This window comes from Apteryx mantelli, chromosome 6 (assembly GCF_036417845.1).
Source record: "Apteryx mantelli isolate bAptMan1 chromosome 6, bAptMan1.hap1, whole genome shotgun sequence".
NCBI lineage: Eukaryota > Metazoa > Chordata > Aves > Apterygiformes > Apterygidae > Apteryx > Apteryx mantelli.
The window spans coordinates 5,514,265-5,537,840 of record NC_089983.1 but is presented as its reverse complement, the minus strand read 5'-3'; the positions used below and the strand labels follow the sequence as shown (position 1 = coordinate 5,537,840).

The 23,576-nt window shown below is 44.8% G+C and overlaps 1 protein-coding gene across 1 annotated transcript in view; it reads left to right on the top strand.

Moving 5' to 3' along the window:
• TWIST2 (twist family bHLH transcription factor 2) overlaps positions 1-14,732 on the top strand; it is a 45,952-nt gene extending 31,220 nt beyond the window's left edge. The window contains exon 2 of the mRNA XM_013948503.2: positions 14,000-14,732. The gene's annotated coding sequence lies outside the window, so the exon portion shown is untranslated. The remainder of the gene's footprint in view (positions 1-13,999) is intronic.
• Positions 14,733-23,576: the final 8,844 nt, after the last annotated feature.

Genomic DNA, 23,576 nt, shown 5'->3' with positions numbered 1-23,576 from the left:
GTGGAGGGCTGGGGGAACTATTCCTTTGGGGGTTTCTTTCCTGTTTAAAACAATTTTTTTTTTCTGGCAAGGGAGGGACACAGCACCTTGGAGCAAACAAACTAACTGCCTGTAGGTTGCTGCAGAGACAGGACATAACACAGAAACACTGAGAGTCCCAGCAGCAAAATACTCCGTTGTAGAGCTCTCTCTTGTGCTCCCTCCTGCAAGGCTTATCCCATGCAACTTGTTTTATCTGGACTAGAATAATCAGCCGCAAGCCAAAATGCAAAAGAAGAGGCTTTCTCTAAATGTTTCAGGACCCAAAAGGGCAAGTTCCCCTGGCGAAAGTGATTGACCCCACCAGTTTCTGTGTATATGACAGAGGCAATCTCAGCTTTCAGATCCAGATCCTGCAGTAGCATGTGTACCTGAGCACCACCTGATTATGCTGATTTACATCAGAGGCAAAGCTGGTTTTCCACTGTCAGGGGACCTTTGAGCTTCTAGGCATTTTGTGGCTTTAAGCTTGGACTGTACCAGCCCCTCAACTATGATCTCTCTTCAGCTTTTGTAACTGGTTAGTTGGTGTCAATCAGTTTGATAGAGGCTTCCAAAGTGTTAAGTTTCTGAAAAGTTTTCAAAAAAATTTATCTGGACAAGTCAGTGGACTGATGTCCCCTACCTCAAGAAAATAGTACGTTTTTTAAAACACAGCTCTTTGAAATGTAATGTGAAATTATCACAACCCCTATTCCTTTCCAAGCACAAATGGCTCATATGTTATGACACATTCAAATGAAACAAAAGTTAAAGTGAAAAAGAACTGAACCTGTAAGGAAGTTTAACAACTCCGTTATCAGGAGCCAAGCAAACTTCAAAACCAGAGTATGAGGGGTGCTAAATTTTTTGTGACAGCCTTAGCCTCTGCAAGTACAGGAGACAATTCTTTTATCCCCAGGTAGTTTGGCTTTGCAGGCAGCACACTTGAAGTTGGGAGAACAGGAAAGCTCATTTTCCAGCTTTTAATCTGTAAATAAGAAGTGGGTGCAAGAAAATGAGCTGTATAGACTCCAAAATAGTAAAGGATATGGAAATCAAAAAACAGTCAAGTAACTGCTGATTAATACATTAGTAGATAAATCTATAGGTTATAGATTAATAAAACAGTTCTAAATGCAGGCCATTCTTTCAAACAAAACAGCATCAACGGCACTGGATCCATACAAATGTATGGTATCTAGTACACTTTTAAAATGTCAGTTTTCTGCATTTTGTTAAATTCCTTTTTTTTTAATTCAAAAATCATCTGACAAAATGGAAACAAAAAATAAACAATGACAAATACCTGTCAGCATTATAAAACTGGACTTGAACACTTTATAGGGCTGGCAGATCTTCCTGAGCAGCAAGCCTTGATATCTATTCCATAGAAACAGTCCATGCAAGGCAACAGGTACCAAGGAGCCTTTCTGGAGGAGAAGAACGAGAAAAAATACATATTTAAAGCCAGATTGATTAGTTATTTCAATCACTATTGGCTTCTTGCAGACTTCAGACTTTTTTTTTTATTTGAATCCTCTTTTCCTTTTTATAGTTATTTATGAGAAGCACTCATATGTGCTTCAGGTTTATTTCAGCTGTGGGCAAGGTACCATTTTTGGCAGCTGTGCTGGTCTCGAGGTTTGCATATGTCCTCCCTCCTGCTCCATTGGCTAAGAGAAGAGATGGGCAGGAGGGACCAGGGTCATGAAGTCTCCTATTGATTTCTTTTTTGTTGTTGTTGTTTTTAGGGTCATTTATCACCACTATTTTTCCAGGACTGTGAGGTGTGAGCAAGCTTTTCAGCTTTTCAGCTTTTCTTGACAGTTGTCAGGCCAGGTTGGGGAGACATAAACAGGCTTGGAGGGAAGAGAATTGAAAGGATTAAATCTCCTTCGAGATGGGCTGTACTTCTTATTCCACGTCCCCTTCAAACAGTTAGTTACCTTCGCATTAATGGTGCTGAATTACAAACCAGAGAGCTTTGGGACACAGGGAGGATATTTTGCCTTGGAGCAGCAATGGGCAGAAAATCCTTCAAGGTCTGAAAAGCCTGGGGTAAATTAGATTAGAGGCTTTCCTCTGGCCGATGAAGAACACTTGAAGCAGGGGGTACATTTGGCAATAGCAGGGAGGGCTGCAGGCTCAGGAATGAACAACTGCAAGGGATACATTTTTAAATGGTTTCCCAGCTGTAAGATGAACATAATTGTGGCTTTCCTTCATCTGGGAGACTTCAAGAGCGGATGGTTGATAAGGGTTCATACCAGCAAAGGCAGAAAAACACAAGCCAGGGTATCTGGTTTCAGTCTGTCCTTACCCGCAGCATTAGATCTGATTTTGGCCTTCTCCCCCCACTCCATGTACACAATTATCTGAATTCCTTTCTCCACTGCTTCCTCCCTTCTGAAGTCTTGCAGACAGACCCTTGTGCCTTTTACGCAAGAGAAGCAGTCACACGTTGCTCTAGGATCAGCTGCCAAAGCAGGCCCTCTCCTTCCAGGGCCAACTAATGCCCAAGTAGGTGTCTGTGCCGCAGCCACAAAAACTGGTACTCATGGAAGGGCTGAAAGCAACCATGATGATGATAATTTATACCCCATTGGCATCTTCTCAGCCTTTTGTGGTGGGAAATGCCTTAGAGATCCAGGGATTGCTGCTATTCTGGCCACCTAACTGCTCCCCTGAGCCATTCCTTTGTGCCTTCATTTCCCTTTTGTGTCTCACCTCTGCCACCTGCCTCTGGGTGTGTTCAGAAAGAGGTCAGCAACCCTCTGCATTTCAGCTGGGGATCCCCAGGGAGAATTGCACAAGGACATAAGGGCTGGTTTGCCAGACAGATGCATGGTCAGCAAGGTAGATGTGCTCAAGGACACAACTAAAGCACTGTTTTTTCCATCTCATACCCCTGTCATCTCATTTTCCCCATCAAGCCAATCTGTTGCAGTGCTGTCAAGTGGAAGGGAGACTTTTCTGGTGGGTGGAAATGGCTCTCTGAAATAAGCTTCTCGATCCTTCTCTTGGATTGTCACACATTGGCTTTTCCCCCATGAGAGTGTGTGCAGCTACCTGCTAATAAAGATCCTGCTGCTGCTAAGAGCTGTGGTCCTTTTCCTCAAAAAGTTGCAAATTTGGGGCCAGCCAAATACAAAAATATTTTAAATCTCAAAGATACACTACTGTCTACCTTGGCTCTGGGGACAGCTGACAAATCCTTAAGATAATTTGAGAATATCCCTCTGCAAGATACAGATCCAACCAATGCCTGCAGCGTGTGTAGCTTTGTGTACACTGTATGCATAACAACATACCCTTTCTTCCTTTGGCTTTGCTATAAAAATACTTGAGCATATATAAACTCTGCGTAAACACACACAAACAAAACATATGTGCATATACAGAGTTTTCCCATCCTTAAACAGAACGGATTGAAGTTTTCATAAACACACCTAAAGATTAAGGAATTCAGTTCAAGTTTTCTGAGTGTTTCAATTTGGTTTTAGCCTTTTTGCTACAAGTTACATTTATATGTAAAAATTTCAGCATGGAAATCGCAGAATTGAAAAGCCTTTGAAAATTCTTCTGATATCACGCCAAACCTTCCACCCTGCTTTCTGACAACCAGTTTTGATTGACACAGCAACAGTTTCTCTAGAAAACTGTTGAGGGGGGGTCTGTTTGCCTACCTAGAAGCAAGAAGCTGATCAAATCTGAACCAAGCCATGTACTATTGTGGTCAAAATCTCCTGGTAGGAGATATATTTCCTGCAGACCATATTTGTTGCAGCAGGAAGCTAGTGAAGTAGGGCTGGCTCTTAAACATGTCTTCTGAACTGGGACACTTCTCATCCCTGGAGATCTTAAAAAAATTAATGGAGCTCTATTTCCAAAAGTGCAGGTTTTCAGGAAAGCTTCAGGAAAAGGTAGCTCTCCTGTTGATTCAGTGTTTTTCCTTGTTTAAGCTTCCACTAGTCCATCTCAGTGGTCCTGCACCGAGCACAGGCATCTCACAGGATGGGATGCCACCAACGTTTATCCAAGTAGGGAAAGAAAACAAAACCTCTGTGCTCACTTTTTCCAATCTGAGCATAGAGGCCTGTTGCAGGACTCTGTACTTTAGTACCAAAGTTTGATGAAAGTGCTCTCAGTCTTGGGGGTCCACCATTTCACTCAGAAGTGGCCATGATGAAAATGGGATGTAGGGGAAGTACTCACTTCTGTGATGCTCAAGCACTGATCTTGGGTTTATTATGCCTCGTGGGGTAGTCTGGGAGGGACAGAGAGGGCCAGGCCATGCTGGATGCTGGCAGGACTGCCTTCAACTACCAACTATGGAGCATTTGCTCTTGTTTTGGTGTGAAAGGGTCAGAGAAAGGAGCAGGGGAGGACAGTATTCTGTAAACAGGACCCTTCCTAGAAGGGCTCAGGTTGTGGGTGTGGTGGTAGAGATGCAAAACTACATGTACTGCCTCCGCTTGGGCATACCTTGACTTCAGCGTACTATGTGACATCATGTGTTTCTTCAGGTGGAAGGGAGATAAAAGGCATCCCATTTCCCAGAGTTAAGGAGCTGTGCTGGTTTGCTAAAGTTGACCAGGCACTCTGCTGGGAACACAGGCTTCTACCGTGCTTTGGGCACCTACATGTTCCCCAGTGCTGAGGGAAACACATCCAAAAGGCAGATTCACTTCCACCTCTCCTGGGGCCTGATGGACACTCAGAAAGGAGACTCACTCCCCCGCAGACTGGAGCTCCACAACTGGGGAAGCCAGGATGGGGCCCCTCCTTTCAAGTATTGCCTCTGAGAAGTTTGGCTGATTATAGACAAGTCTCTTTTCTCCTATGCAACAGGAAATCAGAGCAAGGTTTTCATCTACAAATCTCTACTGCAACTCACTTTGCTCCTTTCTAGCTTTTCTGATCTACAGGGGCAATAGCAGCATGGAGTTACATGCTACTCTTAATCCCCCAGGATGGAGATTAGCAAATGCCTGGTTTACTTGTGTACATCCCAACATGCCAGGCATGAATCCAGCTCCTCTCCACAGAAGCTGCCACGCACCTTGCATCCGCCCTAGCACATTCCTTCTGCCTTACAGCGGCTGCAAGTTTAACTGGACCTAATGGCACTATGTTAAAATCCAAGCCAAAATAATTCCTTATGCTTCCTGCCATAGGTCTACTTCATATGGCTCACAGAAGTGCTCACCCTGTGCATGATTGAAAGGCGATTTTGAGAGGCTCAGAACTAAGTCAAAACAAACTTAATTTCCTCCAGGTCCAGGTGGGATGCTGCTTTTCAAACCAGGCAATTTGCATTCTGCCCTTCAGCCTTCAACCGGCGGCCATGGCAGTCTCCAATGTGCGGTCAAAGGGAAGTTTTTATCATTTTGGAGAGTGGTTGTTTTCCACTTCCCCATGCTCCAAAACAGCTGGGCCATTTTTGCCTAGACTCCAGAAAATGAAAACAACAAGAAAGAGGAATCACCTTCAGGCATGGAAAATTTTCAGCTCAAAGAGCACAAGCTTCAAAAGGTTATGAGCAGATTAAAAAAAAGAACACAGGAAGCTGGAAGGCAAAGCTTACAAACCTGACCCTTGATATTATGATTGGTCCTTGCAATATGCTTTTTTAAAGCAGCCACCTCCAAGACAGCTGGAAGCAATGGCCCCCATTCCACCGAGCTCAGGATTGAGCAAGGTTAAGGGCTGTTTTGGGGGCATTTGGTGGTAAGTGCCTAAGCTGAAGCATTGCATCTAGGGACCATGTCTGTGATGATAACCCCACGTAAGCCAGGTTAGATGATTTCTGTGCAACCAGCAAGTTCATCCTGGGTAGCTCAGACCTATGCCCTTCAAGTTGCCAATTAGGACTTAATGGCAGTCCTCTTGGCTGGCAAATCTGGAGCTGAGCTGAATCACAGGCCCTGGGGAGAGAGCACAGCCTCTTACAGCATGCTTTCATGAGTCTAGCTCACCAGTCGTCAGCTGCAACCAACCCACAGCCCCTGGGAGCCAAGCGAGAGGAGGCTCTTGTGGCTAGAGCTAGTCCAAATTCAGACCTTCTGGCCTGAGAATCAAGACACTGGGATTTGTTTTCCCCTCCAGCTTGTCATTTCCTAATCTAAAAAAGAATAACCCATTTTCTGGAGCTGTTTGCTTTGGCATTTCAAAAATTCACATCAGGCCATGCTGACCTTTTCTCTCCAAAGGCACGGGTGTGAATACGTGTATCTCATGTCACATTTCACATTGTTCGCTGCTGTTTTCCCAGTCCCCAAGCACGGCATGCCTACGGGGCAATACGCACGCAGCACTGGCGTGGAGGCTGGGCATACTGGGAGTATGACATAATGCAATAGCTGAACTAGCCACATTTATTTATTCTGAAAATTATTAAGGGCAGCTGCTACTTAGCACTGGCTGAAATGTTTTACTGATTTTCTAAAGTGGAGCGTCCCCTTTTGTGTTGTAATCTATTGGGGTTCAACCTGGTGGCTGGACTATTCCAAAATAACTGGGCTACATCGCATTCTGCCTCCTCTTTATAAATATACAGAGAATCTCCAGTGCTGAAAATATGGGCCTGGGTAAAAACAGCTAGAGAAATAACTGCCTCACATTACAGAGAGCCTCGCACTCGTGCTCTGAGAAGGGAAGACTGCCTGCCCCTTCTCACTAAGGTGTTATCTCCAAGCCCCAAGTCTCAGGAGTGTGGGACAGAAGACTCCCATCAGGTGAAAAGTGCAACCTGCTTCCCCATCCAAAAAGTTATGCTCCAGTCACTATCAGGGGAAATAGGGACAGCCCTGTACTGCTCACTGGGAGCAGAGGGCCCTGCAGCTTCTCCTTGGGCAGGGAAATCGGGTTCTGTTCTGCTAGTCTTCTGGGAGAGGAAAATCCCACTACCAGCTCTTGTGCAGCACCTAACAGAGTAAAGCCTTGATCATCAGCATGGGCCAGGACTAGTGACAGTCTGAGTAGTCTTTTGTCCTATGTTTTCCTGCATTTGTCTCTTCTGGTTAGTCTCACTTTTGAAGGATGAGCTTCAAGGCAGTGGTGATGGGGAAATCAGACTGAGTTTCTTTGGGGCTTTCTCTTGGTCTGGTTTAACATATGTTTCTCTGGTGCATGTTTATTTCCTGGGGAGGAAGATCACAGAGCTCTGCTCCTGTCCATGCCCAACAGCACTTCCTATTCTTCTTGTAACCTACCTAATCGCACTAGGCATCCCCATCACTCGCCAGCCTGGCCCATGGAATTCCTGCTCCCTGTAAGCCCCGAGAGTCCGTAAAAAAGCAGCCTTTGAAGTTAACATCCCATTAAAATGAATGGTGTGGGGACACTTAAAGAGCAAGCACGGTCTGGGGAGGGAAACTTCAAAGGAGACAAAGTGCAGCAGTGGAGACTGTGCCAAATACAGCAAAGTCACCAGGACCAACCTGGACTAGTGGGGAACTGTAACCTCCCCATTTCTGTTAGCTGGGATCACAGGGACAACAGCACATGGGGTCAGTCAGGACCACGCTTGCTGATGTCAGTTATAAGGAATTCATTATTGCTTTAATTCAAACTCCATTTGGCAATGAAGAATATTTGGTCAGAAACAGCATCCACTCAGGAGGCTATCAAGGTAGCATCATCAGCCCGCGGGAATGGATGGCACACCCTTCACCAATGTGCTGATGGAGAGGGGCTGGGGTCTCAGCTTTGACTCGCACTGTATTATACTTCCCCAAGATTGAGGAGAAGGGGGGGGAAACAGTCTATAAACCTCTCAGCAACTGCTGAAATCAGTAACAGCTGGCACAGTGGCAGGCAGCTGGTGTGTGCTGCTTTGGGCTGTCCGACTTTCTCCCCTCGCCTTCCCCACTCACTGCCCACCCCATCCCCAGAGCCAGCCCCAAACAAAAGGCAATAGGGTCAGGCAGTCCACAATCCCTGAGGTGGGCTGGGACCTTCCTAGCAGCTGTTTTGGCTAGCCAAAGCCCATGTGGGTCAAGAGAGGCTAGGCCCTTCACGCTGCTTGTGCCCTGTCCCTGAGGCTCTTTGCCCAGCCATCTTGCTGCCTCCAGGGATGTGCAGGAGGACCTGAGATGGAGTTGTCTGCCAGGGACCCTGTTCCTCCAGGAGGTCCTGTGGGCCTGCACATTGACTGCCAGGAGCCATCCAGGGACGTGCCAGGGCTTGGCGGATGCTGAGGTATAGCTGGAGTTTGGGCACCGCTCCAGGGAGGCAGCTGCCGGATGAGGACTGTTGCAATTCATAAATTTGGCCTTCGACACCTCAACTCTGCTTAAATGACATTTCAGACAGCTAGATCCTCCCTGTACCCAGCCCGCAACCCACCGCTGGCAGCAATCACCCTGAAAAAAGCTGTGCACAACAAATCAAGCATGAGAGGCTTTTCTGCTAGAAATAAGGAACCATTTTTGACATCCCCAACTTTAAAACAAATTGAAAAAGCATCCTTTTCTTAAAGAAAAAGAATTCTCAGAGGGTTTTTGCCGTCTTTCCTATTGCTTTTGCACTCTTGACCATGTTATGGAAATGATTTCAGCCCCTTGGTAACCAAACCCAAACCTAATCCTGTATAAGTGAGGACCTCAGGGGCCTGTTGCAAAATTTCCTGTGATCAGGTCCCTGCTGTTGCTGCCACTTTACATCAAGTATCCTGCTCTCAGCTGCCATGGTTTCCAAGCTGTTCTCTGGGTCTGAGGACTAAAGCAAAAAAAGAATGGCAAGCCCTCAATTCACTGTACATAGGTCTGTGCCATTGCAGGAAGCTGCATGCGGGCTGAAATGGAGCAAGAATCATAAGTGTATAGGAATTATATTCCATGTTACAAGCTACAGCATAAGTGAAATGCTTAGAAGCTATGTTCAGCAGAGAACTTCACAGCTTATCGTCTCTCAGTCCAGACACTATAATCATGCTTTGTTATCGTATAATATTACACCCTTCAACTATGCCTGGAGTATTGCAAAGTGCTTTATGGGCAATAGTTAATTAAAACCCACATGCCAAGCCAGGGAAACTGAGGCATATGCACAGAGAGCAATTACATAAAATCCTGTGCATAAACTGGGATTAAAACTGAGCTCTGAGCTCTGTCCCACCATGCCAGCTTGGAAGAGGAAGGGACTGGGGACAAAAACCACTCCATCTGTGGGGGCTTATTACTCAGTATATCAAAGAATATTATCATTTGGAGAATATAGCAGTCATACCCACTTGGAGGACACAGCAGTCATACATAGTTGTGCATTTATAAACTTGCAGAGCTATCCTGCATCCCTCACTTCAGGCAGGCTTAGTGCCATTCAAGCAAGTGTCCCCCAAATCTAGGTCCCCCCTATGAAATCTGCTATGGGTTGTGCTGTATTTTTTAGGAAAGAGGCCCATAAATCCATACCTAGTCATTCAGCTGTCATAGAAAACCCACAGCAGAGCCACAACTGAGCCAGGCCTGCAGGATTTCGTTTCAAAACTTTTTTGGGTCCAGCTCACAGAGGCAGAGCTGAGAAGTGCCTTAGGAGTAGCTGCCAGCTGAATATATTAGCAGGCTTTGAAGAATGCCTTGTTGAGCCCCGCTGGGATTAAAGGATCATAAACATGAAGCATGACCTTGGGAGGGTCCATTAAAGCATGAAAACACTATGGAAAAGCTCTCTATAATTTAACAGTGCGTGGAGCCAGAAGGACCCTGTTGATTCCTTTTTATAACTCCTGAAGGAACAGGGCAGTGCTTGTCCCCTTTCTGTACAGTGAGTTGGGAGATTAGAGCCAGCTGTTCTGGGTGCAAGGCACTGGTTTTACTGGGACACTTCAAATTTGCTGCACTCCCTACTCTTGGGCATGGTCCCCATTGCTGTAGGTACAAGTGCCCAGCTCCTCTGCCTTGAGTTGGGGCTCTCCAGAAATAAGGGGCAGGAGGAAACAGCCACTGGGAAGGATTTGATTGCAGTGGTGTTGCTGGCACTAGGCAGGAGCAGAGAAAAGACCATATTCTCAGGGCAGCATCCCTCTTCCTCATCCCAGAGCTAATCCTCCTCCTACAAGACTCAAAAACCTTGCAGTGAGCAAGCCCACCCAATATCAAGGACCAGGTTTGTGAGAAGAGAATCACAAGCCAGATTCAGAGTACAATTTCTCCAATATATTTAGCTATTTCTGAAGCAAACTGAGAAGCCACTGAAGTCCTCTCACCTTATTAAGCTCCATGTGGGATACCAGAAGGTTTTTAGCACAGTACTCCTCTATTTGAATCACCTAAAGGGTGTTGCTGAGGACAAACAAGCTGGGGAGAGATGGATGCAGACGCCACTCATCTTGCCATTTCTCTGCCATTTCTTTGCCCACCATCATTATCCACACATCCTGCCACCAAAGTGTGTTCCTCACACAATAAGGAGATGCCCACCTACTTTTGTTAATCATTTGCATGTTTTCAAAATTGCTTCTTAGAGCCAGATTCTCAAAAGAGGTCAGCATCCAATGTCCCTAAGGCCAACATAAGAAGAAAAACAGGTTCTCATGTTGTGCAGTTCTTTCCCTCTCTTGAGCTGATAGATCGGGTCTGCCTGTGAATGAATGGTTTTTATTCTTTGCTGTGGATCTTAGTTATAAAAAAAGTCAGAAAATGTTACACAGTATAAACCCAAACACAAATACGTCTCAAGATGGGGAGAGTAATTGTGTCCTTTCATGGGCAGGTATACCTGCTTCCTTTGGGTGACCTTTGTATCTTACCACAGTATTCCTCCATCAGCTAAGATGATGTTTTAATGTTCAATGGATAATCATAGCAAATAGGAGTGGAAATAGCCTACCATATCACCTGATCCTGTGTTTCCCTTCCCACAGTTCATAAATCATTAGCAAGATGTAGTACTTCAGAAAGTGATTCACAAACATACACACAACCCCCCAAATCCAAATCATACTTTCACACAGAAGAAAAGATGGGGGAGAGCAAAAGTAATAAAGGAACATTCAACATTTGGCCTAATTTTTGTGTGTTTATGGATGAGTCCCATCTTAGCACTGCTGCGCAAGATGGCATGTAGATTGGCTACACCAAGGACAGGTGGTTGTTGGGCTATTTAACCCATTCCCACAGACTTCTAGTGATTCCACTGTATAGAAGGAGCAGAAGATAACAGGTTACCTGTTGCTTGGTCTAATTTATTAACTTTACATCACCGAAAGAAAAAAAAATCATTAAAAGAGTCTTTCCCAAGAGGCTTGTTGCCTGAGGACTCTTTTGGCATTTACTCCCCAGGAGCATGTGATTGTATCATACCTGTTTGAATTACAGTCAATGCAGACCAGGTGCTCCTGGGAACAACAGTTCCTCTGACTATTTACTGTGAGGGTGGAAATGACTTTCAGTGGAGCTGGAGAAATGACTTTTTATTATTACTATGTCCTTTTATTGTTTCTCCAAACAGTGTTTCTTTCCCTATGGTTTCACCCATAATGAGAATGAGTGCACTGATCAGCTTTATGAAAAAGCAAGGTCATGTCCACAAGGGGTCATTTCAATTCTAAAAGGTCCAAGAGGACAATTTAACAAATTAATCTATGTAGCCAGCAGCAGCTTGGCAGTTTGTCTCAAGAGAGCTGAACAACCTTCATTTTTGGCAAAGTTTAGTGCTGGCTTAAATTTGTGATGACTTGCACTGCTGTAACAGCGAAGCATGGACTAGCAGTCAAGCAGCACCATTTTGGTGTGAGACAGGGGTCCCATGGCCCATCACAAAGAAAGCAAGGAGACAACAGCAAGGGCTGATGACTAGACATTATCCAAGTAGTGGCCGAATAACAGCCACATCTGCCCACGCACTCGCCCCTTCATGGCCCTGGAAGGGCTGGGTTAAAAACTTGGAGTATGGGAGGTGACCTAGAAAAGCCAAGCCAGTGCCCTGGGGCACAACAGTGATGTTCTTTGCCAGGTAGGCCACGGTCATTCATCTCACTGTAACGGGGAAGCCAAAATTCCCTGTTAGCACTGAGCTACTGTGAAATTCTCATTTTTCCAGTTGCCAGAGCCAAAAGAGCTGCTGAAGATCAGAAAGAAGCAGTGAGAAGCAGATCCCAGCACTGCAGCAGCAGGCCAGACTGAGGTGTCTTATCTGAGGTTAAAGACTGCAACTTGCAAATTGCCAGCTTTGCTCTAAAAGCAGCCTTGTCTCAACCTGTCCGGTCTTGGATGGGATTTAAAAAATTGGGGGAAATAGGTCAGCTCACTATTAGGGCACTTTCTATCCAATTTCAGCTTGTTTGATATAGCAGGTGGATTCAGAAAAGAGCAGGACACAGCAATTTGTCGTGTAGTTGATGGTGAGCACCCTCTACCCCATCTTCTACTTGCTGGAAAGGATCATTAAAAAAAAAAAGAGTGCTGCCCTTAAGGGCTGCCCCAAGCTCAAGCAAAAAAACTTTCCATGGTATCTTCCTCCTCCTTTTATTCTATTTTTTTTTCCTGAGTCCCCCTGCTAGAGCTGCAGCAACATGAACATTAAGAAAGGGCCAGTCTGTCATCAGATGTGTGCACACACAAACCACTGCCGTTCGCACACACCAAGCATTTAAGCTTTCCTAAGTGGTCCTGGGCAGCCTGTCAAGTTCTGAACTCGTCTGCAGAATGTGGTTGTAATTAGATAATTAATAACTTTGAGAAGGAAAGGAAAGGAAATAAGCTAAATGGAAGCTTTCCTTAGTGGGAGGAAATAATTATATCTCCTTTTTGATATATGAGCTGCGCTGGCTTTCTGAAGGCAGAAACAGCATCTTGCATGAAAAGACATCCCTCCCCCAAACTAGATGGGACATCCCATGGGCACTGCTGGGTCGCAGAGTTTGTCCCACCAGCCCACAAGTGAGCAGCAGCAGGTTGCTGCAGATGATCAGAGCAAACCCCACAGATATAAAGGCTCCCAGGTGTGTCACCTGAATCCTGTCGCTTTCCAATGAGTGGGGCAGAGGAAGGTTGGAAAGGATTGGGTCGCAAGGAACTACATGGAAAACAGGGGTGTAGCAGAACTCTTGGGAGCAAAGAAGCTGCTGGAAGCATATAGACTTTTTGACAGATGCATTGCTTCTGCCCATAGATTTAACCCTTTCACTGTACAATGCAAAAAAGACTGTGACATTACCAGCCTGTGGAGTTCACACACACAAAGTTCAAAGTAATTGGTTGTTGTTGTTGTTGTTGTTGTTGTTTTTTGGATGTGCTTAGCGATTGCATAAACGTGTTACCCCAAGATGGAAAGAAAACGTATTCATTTCCTGTGGGGTTTGCCTGATTTTGCAGGAAGAGCCGAGAGTCACTGTGGGTGGGATTTTCTAAACTGCATCTCAGACGCTTCGTTCTGCTCCACAGGAGTTGGTGGGAGTCCTGTGCTAAGTGCAACACAAAATTGGCAGCACCGCTAGGACTGAACATCCGATATTCCCATTTTAGTTGATTAAGAGGCCGCATGGACTATTTCTGGTGCTTTGGAGCTTACCCAGCTGCTGGGGAATGAGGACGGCACAAAGAGGGTGTGCTCCTTGCAAACACAGCAGAACAGCCCAACCAAAACACCTTTGGCAGCAGTGTATAATCTGCTTTTTTCCAAGTTCTGATAAGGCCTGGTCCTCCAGTTCCACACCAAGGCAATGCTGAAAGGCATGGTTTTGTCACCCAAAGACCTTACTTTTGAAGAGGTAGAGTAGGTACGCACAGAGGTCTGGCACTTACTGGGGGAGACAAGAGTAATTGTGTCTGTGCACATTCATTCAATGAGAAGATGTGATTTTACTGTGTGCCTACACATTGCTGTAACCAGGGTCAGATTTTAGCACACAGTCATGGGCTTTCACGAACCGTGGCCTTGATTTGTACAGGAAAAGAGCTTATGAGAAAAGGCAACTCAGAAAGATGTCCTGTATTCAGTATATTTATTTTTCTTTTCTTTTTTTTTCCTCTAGACTGTCCAGTGTCTGAGACTGAAGTGGAATTGGGATGTATCCAAGTTTGTAGCTTCTGAAACCTTAACAACCTCAAGTAAACTGGTCCAAAAGACCCCTCTTGACCTCCCTAGCTCTGAACTCCTGCAGAGCACTTAGACTGAGCAGAAAAATAGCACCGAAGCTAACAGTCTGAAACTTTGCAACATCTCTCCCCAAGTGACTGACCAAAGAGAAAAGAGAAGCAACATTCCTGGTTGTTCGTTGTTGTTGGGTTTTGTGTGTTTTTGCCTGCGTGTTTGGTTTTATTTCTATTCTTTTTCTGAAAAATCTTAATTCAGGAATACATTTATGAGAAATCTTTGGGTTCAGATTTTACTTTTCCTTAGCTGTATTCTTTTTTTTTTGTCTATTTTTTTAAATTCAAAACCTGATTTCTTGTACGGTAATGTCAAAACTGGACCAAGGCTCTCAGAAAAAACAAAGGAAAAACCCACAGTGTCCCTAGCTCCCTGCATGATTTGTTTCAAGTAAAGCCTGGATTACAGACTACCCTCCACACTCTTCCTCTTCCTTATTGCTCCATGATTTGCTACCGCTAACTCCCCCCACTTTTTTTTTTTCATTTTCTGTTCCAGTGTATATGTTGCTTATTTGTTTTATTTATTGAGATATTTTTAACGAGCTAAGAGACTGCAATGTTGCTGTGTATACTGCTTCTCTTGCCAATAAAAATAAAGATGTCATGCAGCTACTGGGGGTATTTGATTTACATTCTGACTGCCAAGTTCAGAGCAGAAGCTGAGGAGCTAAGTGACTTCCTTGCACCCTGCCAACGTTTAAACACTCACTAGTTCAACTAAAATCAGTTTCTCAGGTAGCGAGTGATGGGAAAAGGGAATGCTGCTTACAATCCTGCAGCCCACAGTACAAAAGATATTAGATCAGCATCATTTTATGTGGACAGACCTCAGCCTCTCCCTACCCATAGTCTAGAGTGAGGCGGGAGTAATTGGTTACTTAACTCACATCAGTGCTAATGAGACTTACTCAGTCTGGCAGTGCTGTGGAGGAGGCTTGCACCTCTGCTGCGCTGTTGCCTCACACATGCTGCTTGCATGACTTCTGCTAAAAGCAGAGGTTTTTATTAAACAAAATGCAATGTTCCTCTGTACGCACCGATCCACATCCGACGGGGGCCACAGTTCTGTATGCTTGCATTCAGCTAGAATAGCAGTATGTTGTTCTCTACCACTCTCGCTGCCGAAAATATTGAGGGCAACCATTTCTCAAAGGGAAGAAGGGCTGCACACTGCTCTGCTAGGCGCTGTGCAAAGGCATGGTGACAGAAAAGCCGTGCAACAACTCAGAAAGAGACCTCCATTGTTTTGGTTCCCCTTCTCCACATTTTCAAGGAAAACATTCAGCCTTCCTAAGACCTCTTGGTAATCATTTAAAAACAAATTGCATGCAGAGAGAGTTTAATTGAACTGCTCAGCCTTGGAATTACTATTTGTTTGTGGGCCTTTGCGTATTGTTTCCAGAATAAGTGCACAATCCAGGCAAAGAGCGTGAGCTGCACTATGGAAATAGGCACCTACCAGAATTGCTGGCCTGCTCCTCCTTTCTACTTACCTTCCACCCTGGTAACAAACACCATGGGCTCTTCTAGCGTTCACTGACCTTCCTCCACTGCATTGCAGAGACTCTTCAGACTGTTGGTAGTACACATGCTGAAGCCAGGTTTCAATTTCCAGGTCATAAATAACATGCTTAAAAAGAAATCATTCTGAAAAAATTCCTTTAAAGAACAATCACAGTGGATCTGGAAACATGGGGATAAATTATCCCAAATGACCTTTTGTTCTCACACCCTTTCCCTGCTGGATTAACAACAACCCCAGTTAACTGGAGAGCATCTGGACTGAAACACTGAGGTGACAGAGAGAGATTGATTAAACAGCTGGCCCCTTGTGAAGGCAGTTTGGGAGCCTCAGTATCCATTGCAGGAATTATCAATTCAACTTTGCAAAGCAAGAGACAAAACAGATCTTTGTGAGAAAGATCTGCTCAGAAATTGGCAGAGAATGAGGTATGGGCGGGGGAGGGGGGGAAGATGGTAAAAGGTAATCAGTGATGGAAAAAAAAGCAATGCTGTGGTGTCTAAAGCCATTAGAAAATAAATTGTATCATTCCATCTAAACCAGCTTCAGAGAAAAACATTTTAACATGCCAAATCAAGAACATACATGTGCATATTAAATGCATTAATTGTGTGATAGGATTCAGAACTCAAAGGCCAAATGTTTATTTTAGAACAAGCACAGTTGCAAAGGATAAAATAGATCAAACCCATTAGAAGCCCTTATTTGGTATCCATAGAACCCAAAATACCATTGGGGAAGGTGAATTTAACATATGTCATGCAGAATGGCAGTGAACAGAATTATTTTCGGGGTGGGGGGGCAGTAGGGGATGTATAGTTTCTGTAGGTTCTGCATTCTTGTGAATCTTTAACGAAGCTCCAGATTCTGCCAAACTGGCTTCACCCCAAGGAATGAAGTTTTCCGAACGTGGGTACCTACATCCAGCTTTGCCTGCATTAATGGCGTTTCAGAAGAGCCCATCGTGCTGCTCTGCTCTCCCAGGACTTAACTAGAAATAGGAGGAGATGGTCAGACCTACCCAAGCTACAAAGCAGATGTGTTTTATTGGCTCTGCAATGATTGCAGCAGAGCCACCTAACATCACCTTGGCTACCGTATGCCTTCCTTAATGCTACGACAGGTCATCTCAATGCTCCAAAGCCATACTTTTAAGGACATGTCATGGTAGATTAAAGCATTTGCTCTGTCTGTAAAGTGCTCTCTGGGTGAATGGCACAAATAAATGCTCACAAGTTGGTACATCTTTAGTGAATACTGGGGGTTAGCCAAAGTTCCTGTGGGTGAATGTCCATGGAGAAGTAAATTTGGAGGCATGGAGGCCAGAAATGTGAAGTCATAAAAAAAAATTGTTTCAGACAGAAAAAGTAGCAACTGTAAAAGCTGGTCATGCCAGTCAGGAAACAGAATAATGCCATGTGGTTCAGGTGAATGATTTTAGTCCCCGAGGGCAGAATCAAGATTATCAAAGACTGCAAGAAGTACTGACAATTGTCTGAATAACACATTGTAATAGGAAACACATTTGAATTGATGGATAAAGAGAGATACGTTTTTTCATCAACTCATGGAAAGGCTTTTCTCCTTTTTCCTCTCGAACGAGTTGCAACCTGTAACTAGCAATGTGAGTCAGTTAGGAAGAAGCCAAATTAAAGGCAAAATGCTGATCCTAAAACTATAGCTGTGTTGCCATGCACGATACATGACATGGACATATTAACTTTTTTTTTTTTTTTTACTACGTGTCAGTTCTTTCAATAATGCTTATCACAACACCAATCACTCTGATTCCCAATGCAATTGGATTTATCTTCAGCAAGACCATCTGTGCATGAAACCCTGAGCCCCATGAGAGATTAGGAGATGTGCCCAAGGACAGAGACAGACTCCAATGTGCAAAACAGAATCAAACCCAAATCCTTTACTGGGGGGTCCTTGAATCCCTCAACCATAAGTGTTTGCTCCTCACAAGAGGAGCTTCTCCACGGCTCCACAACCACATGTGCAGGACCTAGCTAAATATCGTTCCTGAACTGTTCGGCCTCTGCATACGTGAAAGGCTACAGAAAACATCCAGCGCATGCTATCACGTGTGGAGACTTGGTTACAACCAAGTAAAGTACTTACGGGAAAGAAGCCAAGTCTTGAGGTCATGATATAAAGTGTACTGATTTTTTACTCAATCCCAGCTCAGCCAAGCACTGACAAACCCTTCACTTTTGAAAGGGAAAAAGTTTTCAGCTGCCACTTGCATTCTCAGCCAGAGTCCTTAAAACAGACCAAATGAACAATAACAACAAAAACAACAACAACAAAAAACCAAACCACCAGTCCCTCCATCTGGGATCTCATTTCTCCCTAACCTTCCTCAAGGTCACTCTGTTTTCATACAGTCAGGTGACACTGGCAGCAAGGAGGGATCAGGGAGGGGGAAGCACTGACAATTTTTTTCAGAGAAGCTTGTAAAGTGGAGTCCTCGCTTGGCTGGGACCACCCAAGCACCATTTCTGGGACTGAAAATTCAACCCCCCTGCAAGGGTGACCACAAAGAGAAGTAGTCGATCTGCATTTCCAAGCAATTGGTTAGCTGTAGTTTTATCACACTATCTTGGCACTGAGACCTTGGCTAGAACAGCAGGCATCCTACCCAAAACTGTGAGAGGAGGGAGCCCATGAGATTTCAACGGGCATCTGTATGCAGCCAGCTATATAATTGGAATAGAGATAAATCTCCCATTGACTTCAGCAAGAGAAAGAAAGGGCTATTCTGAAGCACAGTGACATAGCCACCTTTATCAGGGTTGAACATAAAGATAAAATCTTACCCTGAAATCCCAAGCAATGTGGAGAGTGCTGTTCCCTGAGATCTTTGCTGAAACTAATCTTGTGTGCCGCTGAGGAGAAATGTGCTAACCTTCCCTCAGGACTTAGCAGGTAGAAAGCATTGTAGCTCACTTTTAAATCTCTGAGTAGTCATAGTGCAGCTCTGACTAAGAGAAAAACTGAAGTTGTCTTCAAGAACCTTGTTTTTCTGTGTGTGTGTGCAAACACTGTAATCTCATATTTAGTTAGCAGAGACTTGCCCAGCTCATCGCCAGAGTCCAAATATCTAAACTTCAAATGATATCTTCCAGCTGCAGAGGGAATGGGCAGCACAAGTAGGCTGTTGTCCTCTGACAGTACACCAACCTTGAAAGAAACACGACATCTACCCTGCCAGTGGTTAATGGAGCAATCTGGGAGTCAACACTGGAGAACAACATCACGAAAACAGCACGTCCAGGCTTCAGGAGCAAAGCATGGGCAAGTGGTTAACTGCTGCAGTTCACAACCCATATTCCAGTATAGAAGTCTCCCACGTCTGTTCTGTATAGCTTTACTCACAGCATTGGCCAGAAATCTCCCCAGGTATTTTGAATGAGGGCACTATTCTTTGCTGGATTCAACAAAACATGGATCTTGAAAACCAGAATAGACTTCTGAATGCTTGGACTTTGGAGATCCCTTTTTAAAGCACTCTGCAAGAGCAGAAATTACAGTTATGAACATCAAAAGCCATGTTCATCACCCCAGGAAGACCTCACCTGTGCTTCCCTGGGAAATCAAATCTGGCCCCACCTAACTGGCCAACACACATAGCAGTTTTGGAGGAGCAGACCCTTCCCTTGGGGACGTCCTCCATCTTTTTCAGCCAGACAAAACACTTCCAGCAGCTGCCTCAGCAGGAACTGGTCTGCTGGAAGGCATGCCAGGCAAAAGAAAAGGTTGAGCAAAGCAGAAGACCCTCTTCCACAACCCATTCCTTCATTCCTTCTGCATGTCCACAGCACATTAAAAGTCACAGGTTTGTGTTGCTTCATCTTTAAACATTTCTCCGACTTCTAGTAGGAAATCAGTAACCATAACCATGCTATCCTAAACTTCATTGAGAAGCAAATACCATACATTACCAGAATTTCACCCATGTTTTAATTCAATAATTCAAATTGATGTAGGATTTTCAGCTGTATCTTGATGCTTTTTGTGGTTTTGATGCCATTCGACTCGCCTTTGTAGTCTCAGAATTTGTTTTGAGTATGGTAAAGTGCACTCAGCCTTTTTATGATTTCCTGTCTTGTTTCAGAGTCTTGCACTGAAAGACTTCAGTTGCCTCCTAAATCTTTTTCCAGAACTCTCCTGTCACTTTAAATATTGGCCAGCATTTTGTTAGCTTCAAGACTTTGAAATAATATCAAAGTAAACCTCAAAGGAAAATAATGCAGTAAAGGGTAAGGTTGGAGCTTAATTCATATTTAAATAAAGATCTTTCACTTCGGCTTGGGTTACTGTGTAAAATGACTGGGAGCAAATGGAGCTTTTAAAGGCCTTATTCCCCTGGGGCTCTATTTTAAAATGATTGGTGAGCCTACCAGGCAGAGGAATGAAATTGCCTTCCCATGAAAAATTCTCTACCACTGGGAAAAAAAAAAAGCTTTCCAGAATCAAGATGGACTTCTTCCTCCCTCCCCTCCTGAACTGCAGCCCCAGATGACATTTGTAAATGGTGCTCTCTCCCTACAGACAGACAGGGACATTGGCAGAGGCTTCACAGAAGGAGATGAGGAGACAGTGGTTGATTTGCAAGAAAGAATATAGCTGCTTCTTTAATAACTTCATTTTTCTGGAATGAACAAAGAATTTTCTGAAACCTAAACAGGATATTCCCTCCTCCTCTCCCAAAAATGCTAGGTTTCAGGAAAGAAAGAAGGAAGTGGGTGCTGTTTTGCAAAAAAACTCTGCACCCAACAACTCTTCCTGTGCATCCCCACCACTCAGCCTACCCTGATGCCTCCAGGGCAGCAGTGTTTTTCTGGAAGCAGACAGAACCAAACTGGCAGAGAACTTCACAGCTTTTGTAAAGAATTTGTACAAGGCCATAAGGACAGATTTACAAGTTAAATGCCCAACATAGGCATGTTTGCAGAAGTAGCCAGGCACAGAGCTATGTTTGATTCAGTCTAGGGAGCTCCTTTGAAATTTGCCCTTAAGCTTCATATCCTGTTCCAGTACGGAGGATAAGTGCTGATGAATTTAGCCTTCCACATACCCTCTGCCTTTATTTCTTATTTCTTATTCAAGCCCCAGGAACAGTGGGCGGGAAGGACTGCTTTTGCTAACGCCAGCAACTTGAGATCTGCCAAAACCCAAAACAAAGGCTGTGAGAAAAATATTTCTGCAGGAAGCATTTTCTGAAACATGATTCATTTCTTTAAGATAAGCAGTATTTCCTATGGCCAATACTATAAAAGGGCCCGCCTCCCTTATCCATATTTCAGCCTTGATGATGAATAAGGCTGAAGCAAGTGCTTCCAGTTGAGTCTTTACAATGTTGGCATGCTTGCTCTGCATTCAAAGGGATGGCACACAAGACTAAGTTCACTCTTACGTGAAGGTGGTTTGAGGCCAGGAACTTTTGCAGTTTGCTCCGGGTTTATTCTTATTTTCAGTTCCCCCCACATTTTGTGGCACCAAGTCATGCTGCTGATGGGGGGTTTCCCCCCACTTTACGCCACCACTTCAAGCAACTTTGTTTTTAAACAAGGCCTGACATCTCTGCCTCAGTCACTATGGCTTTTTCTCCAGCTACTAGAAACAATGGGCTCTGTGGGTCATCTGCAGTTCATCGTGTCTTTGAGTTGTCCAGGTAGTTACTCGAAAAAACGTTCCTGCTTAGCACATGGCCACAAGATACATAATGAAATTTCCTAACATCCCTTATTTCAGAAACCTCTTTCAAGAGCGGCCTGCCAGAGTGTAGCTGTCTTTCCCAAATTAGTGATCTGGTGGAAACTCAGCAGGAACTGGGCAATGAACCAACTGGCGCGATCCCGACGATGTGCAAGACAATGGCTCGCAGAATGCTGTGGGAGGTGGGAACTCATGCCACTATCTCCCAGCCCTCCTGGATCTGATGCCAAGTCTCAGTTTTGGCACCTGCACTATTGGTTTCTGACCATGATCCCTCTCCTTCTGACAGCCCTGTGATTTGCATATATTGGTCTAACTGGCATAAGGAACTAACTGCTTAAAGCAGAGGAGAAAAAAGGTCTCCTTCCTCTTCCTCACCTCTTTAAGTGATCAGCACATGTTGGGGGCCATGCAGGGGGCCCGGGTACAAAAGAGGGCTCTACCTCCACCAGCTGACAGGGGAAGTCCTGCCTGGATGATCATCCTAAAATACCAGGCAAGGGATCTCTAAGCTGAGTGATGGTTCAGCCCTGACAGCTGTCTAAGAAGGAAGATCGTCACACTCAAATCAGGATGCTGTCACTATCACATCAATCACCCACTGTCTGCTGCTGCTCTTCCACAAGCAAAGACTGTTTGTGCTCTCAGATGAAGACTGGCTGAAAAGGGGAGAAACGCTGGAAAGGGCAGATCTTTCAATGGTGGGGAGAGCAGGTTGTGCAAGGGCAGAAGGGTGGTGATAAACTTCCAGCACAGAAAAATCCTGATTTTCTGCCCTCTGAAGGGCAGAAAGGCAGAAGGCTCTGCCCTCTGCAACTCCTGGCACCACCTCAGATACACAGTGGCCCAACTCACAGCAGACACTGTGATGTTCACATAGACACAAACTTCTCCTACCCCACTGGCATGGCTCAAACCAAAGTTGGCAGATCTCTGCCACAGGGCCATTCACACATCCTGCTTACTCAGGTGTGAGTCTTATGCACAGCCTACCAGAGCTGCTCTTTAGCCATCACATGTATCCAAGCTGAGGCCTCTGATATCTCCGTATTTGGTCTGTTTTTTTCTCCATAGTTTTCCCCTAAACACCTCTATCCCTCTCTATTGGTCTCTACCAGATCACATTTCCTCAGACCTTTCTGCACACGAGCAGAGTTTCATGGACACTCATGATGTATGCTGCATTACTCATGGCAGCCATCTGACCCTCCTGCCACTACCTTGCTCTGTTACCAAATTCCTTTCCAGCAGATGGACATGCAACACAAAGCCAAAATGCCCAGGTGGGCATTGATGGTCCTGAGGAGCATAAGGACATCTGAACTGTTCCTTGGGATTTGGTGGGGGTTATGCAAACCAATGTGTCACAGTCTCTTGGTGGCCTTGCAGTCCTCCAGACAACCCAAGCACACTAGCCGGGATGCTGGGGGGATGTGCTAACATGAGACGGAAAAGAAAAGAGCTGGAATGCTGTTTCCTGCCAAGCATTTTGGCAACCAGGGAAGGGGAAGGGAGCGAGCAAGCACAACTGGCTTCCAAAGCTTTTCCTGCCACAGGGGCGAAGAACTGGGAAGCTATGAAATAATTGCACACGGATGGATGCCTGCCGCCTCTCAAGGACTCGTCCTGCCCCATTTACCACTCCTTTCCTTCTGGGGAGGCTGTCTTGGTCTGTTCTCTCACAGTTATGGTTAGGAGAGGGATGGATCTGGTTTACAGGACAGCCTAAGTGCCTGCACTCAATTTTTAACATGAAGGCTGGTTAATTGAATGAATGATGAATGATAATGAAGCCATGAAGGCTGGTTAATTTCCTTCTTATTGATTTTCTATTTTTTACAGGGATAAATGAAGTCAAAAGAGTTGGCTGGAGAGATGTTTATAATGAGTTACCACTTGACTCTCCATGTCAGCAGGCCCAGCCGAGCCAGAGCAGCCGTGACACTTCCCCTGATGAGCCACAGTGAAGCCACTCGTTATTAGGCCTCCATGGCCACCACACTTGGCAGTGATAGGGCTGTCTTATCAACTGTCAGGGTAAGACAAGGTTTAGTATGCAGTGCAGAAAGGAGGGTAAACAAAAATCTGCCTATTCTTGCAGACTGTACATCAATACTTCAGTGTGTAGATGGATGGGTCATTCAGACTTCTCCTCAGACCCATATATATTGTTTTCAGGTTATAATTTTATCAAACCAAACTCTCTG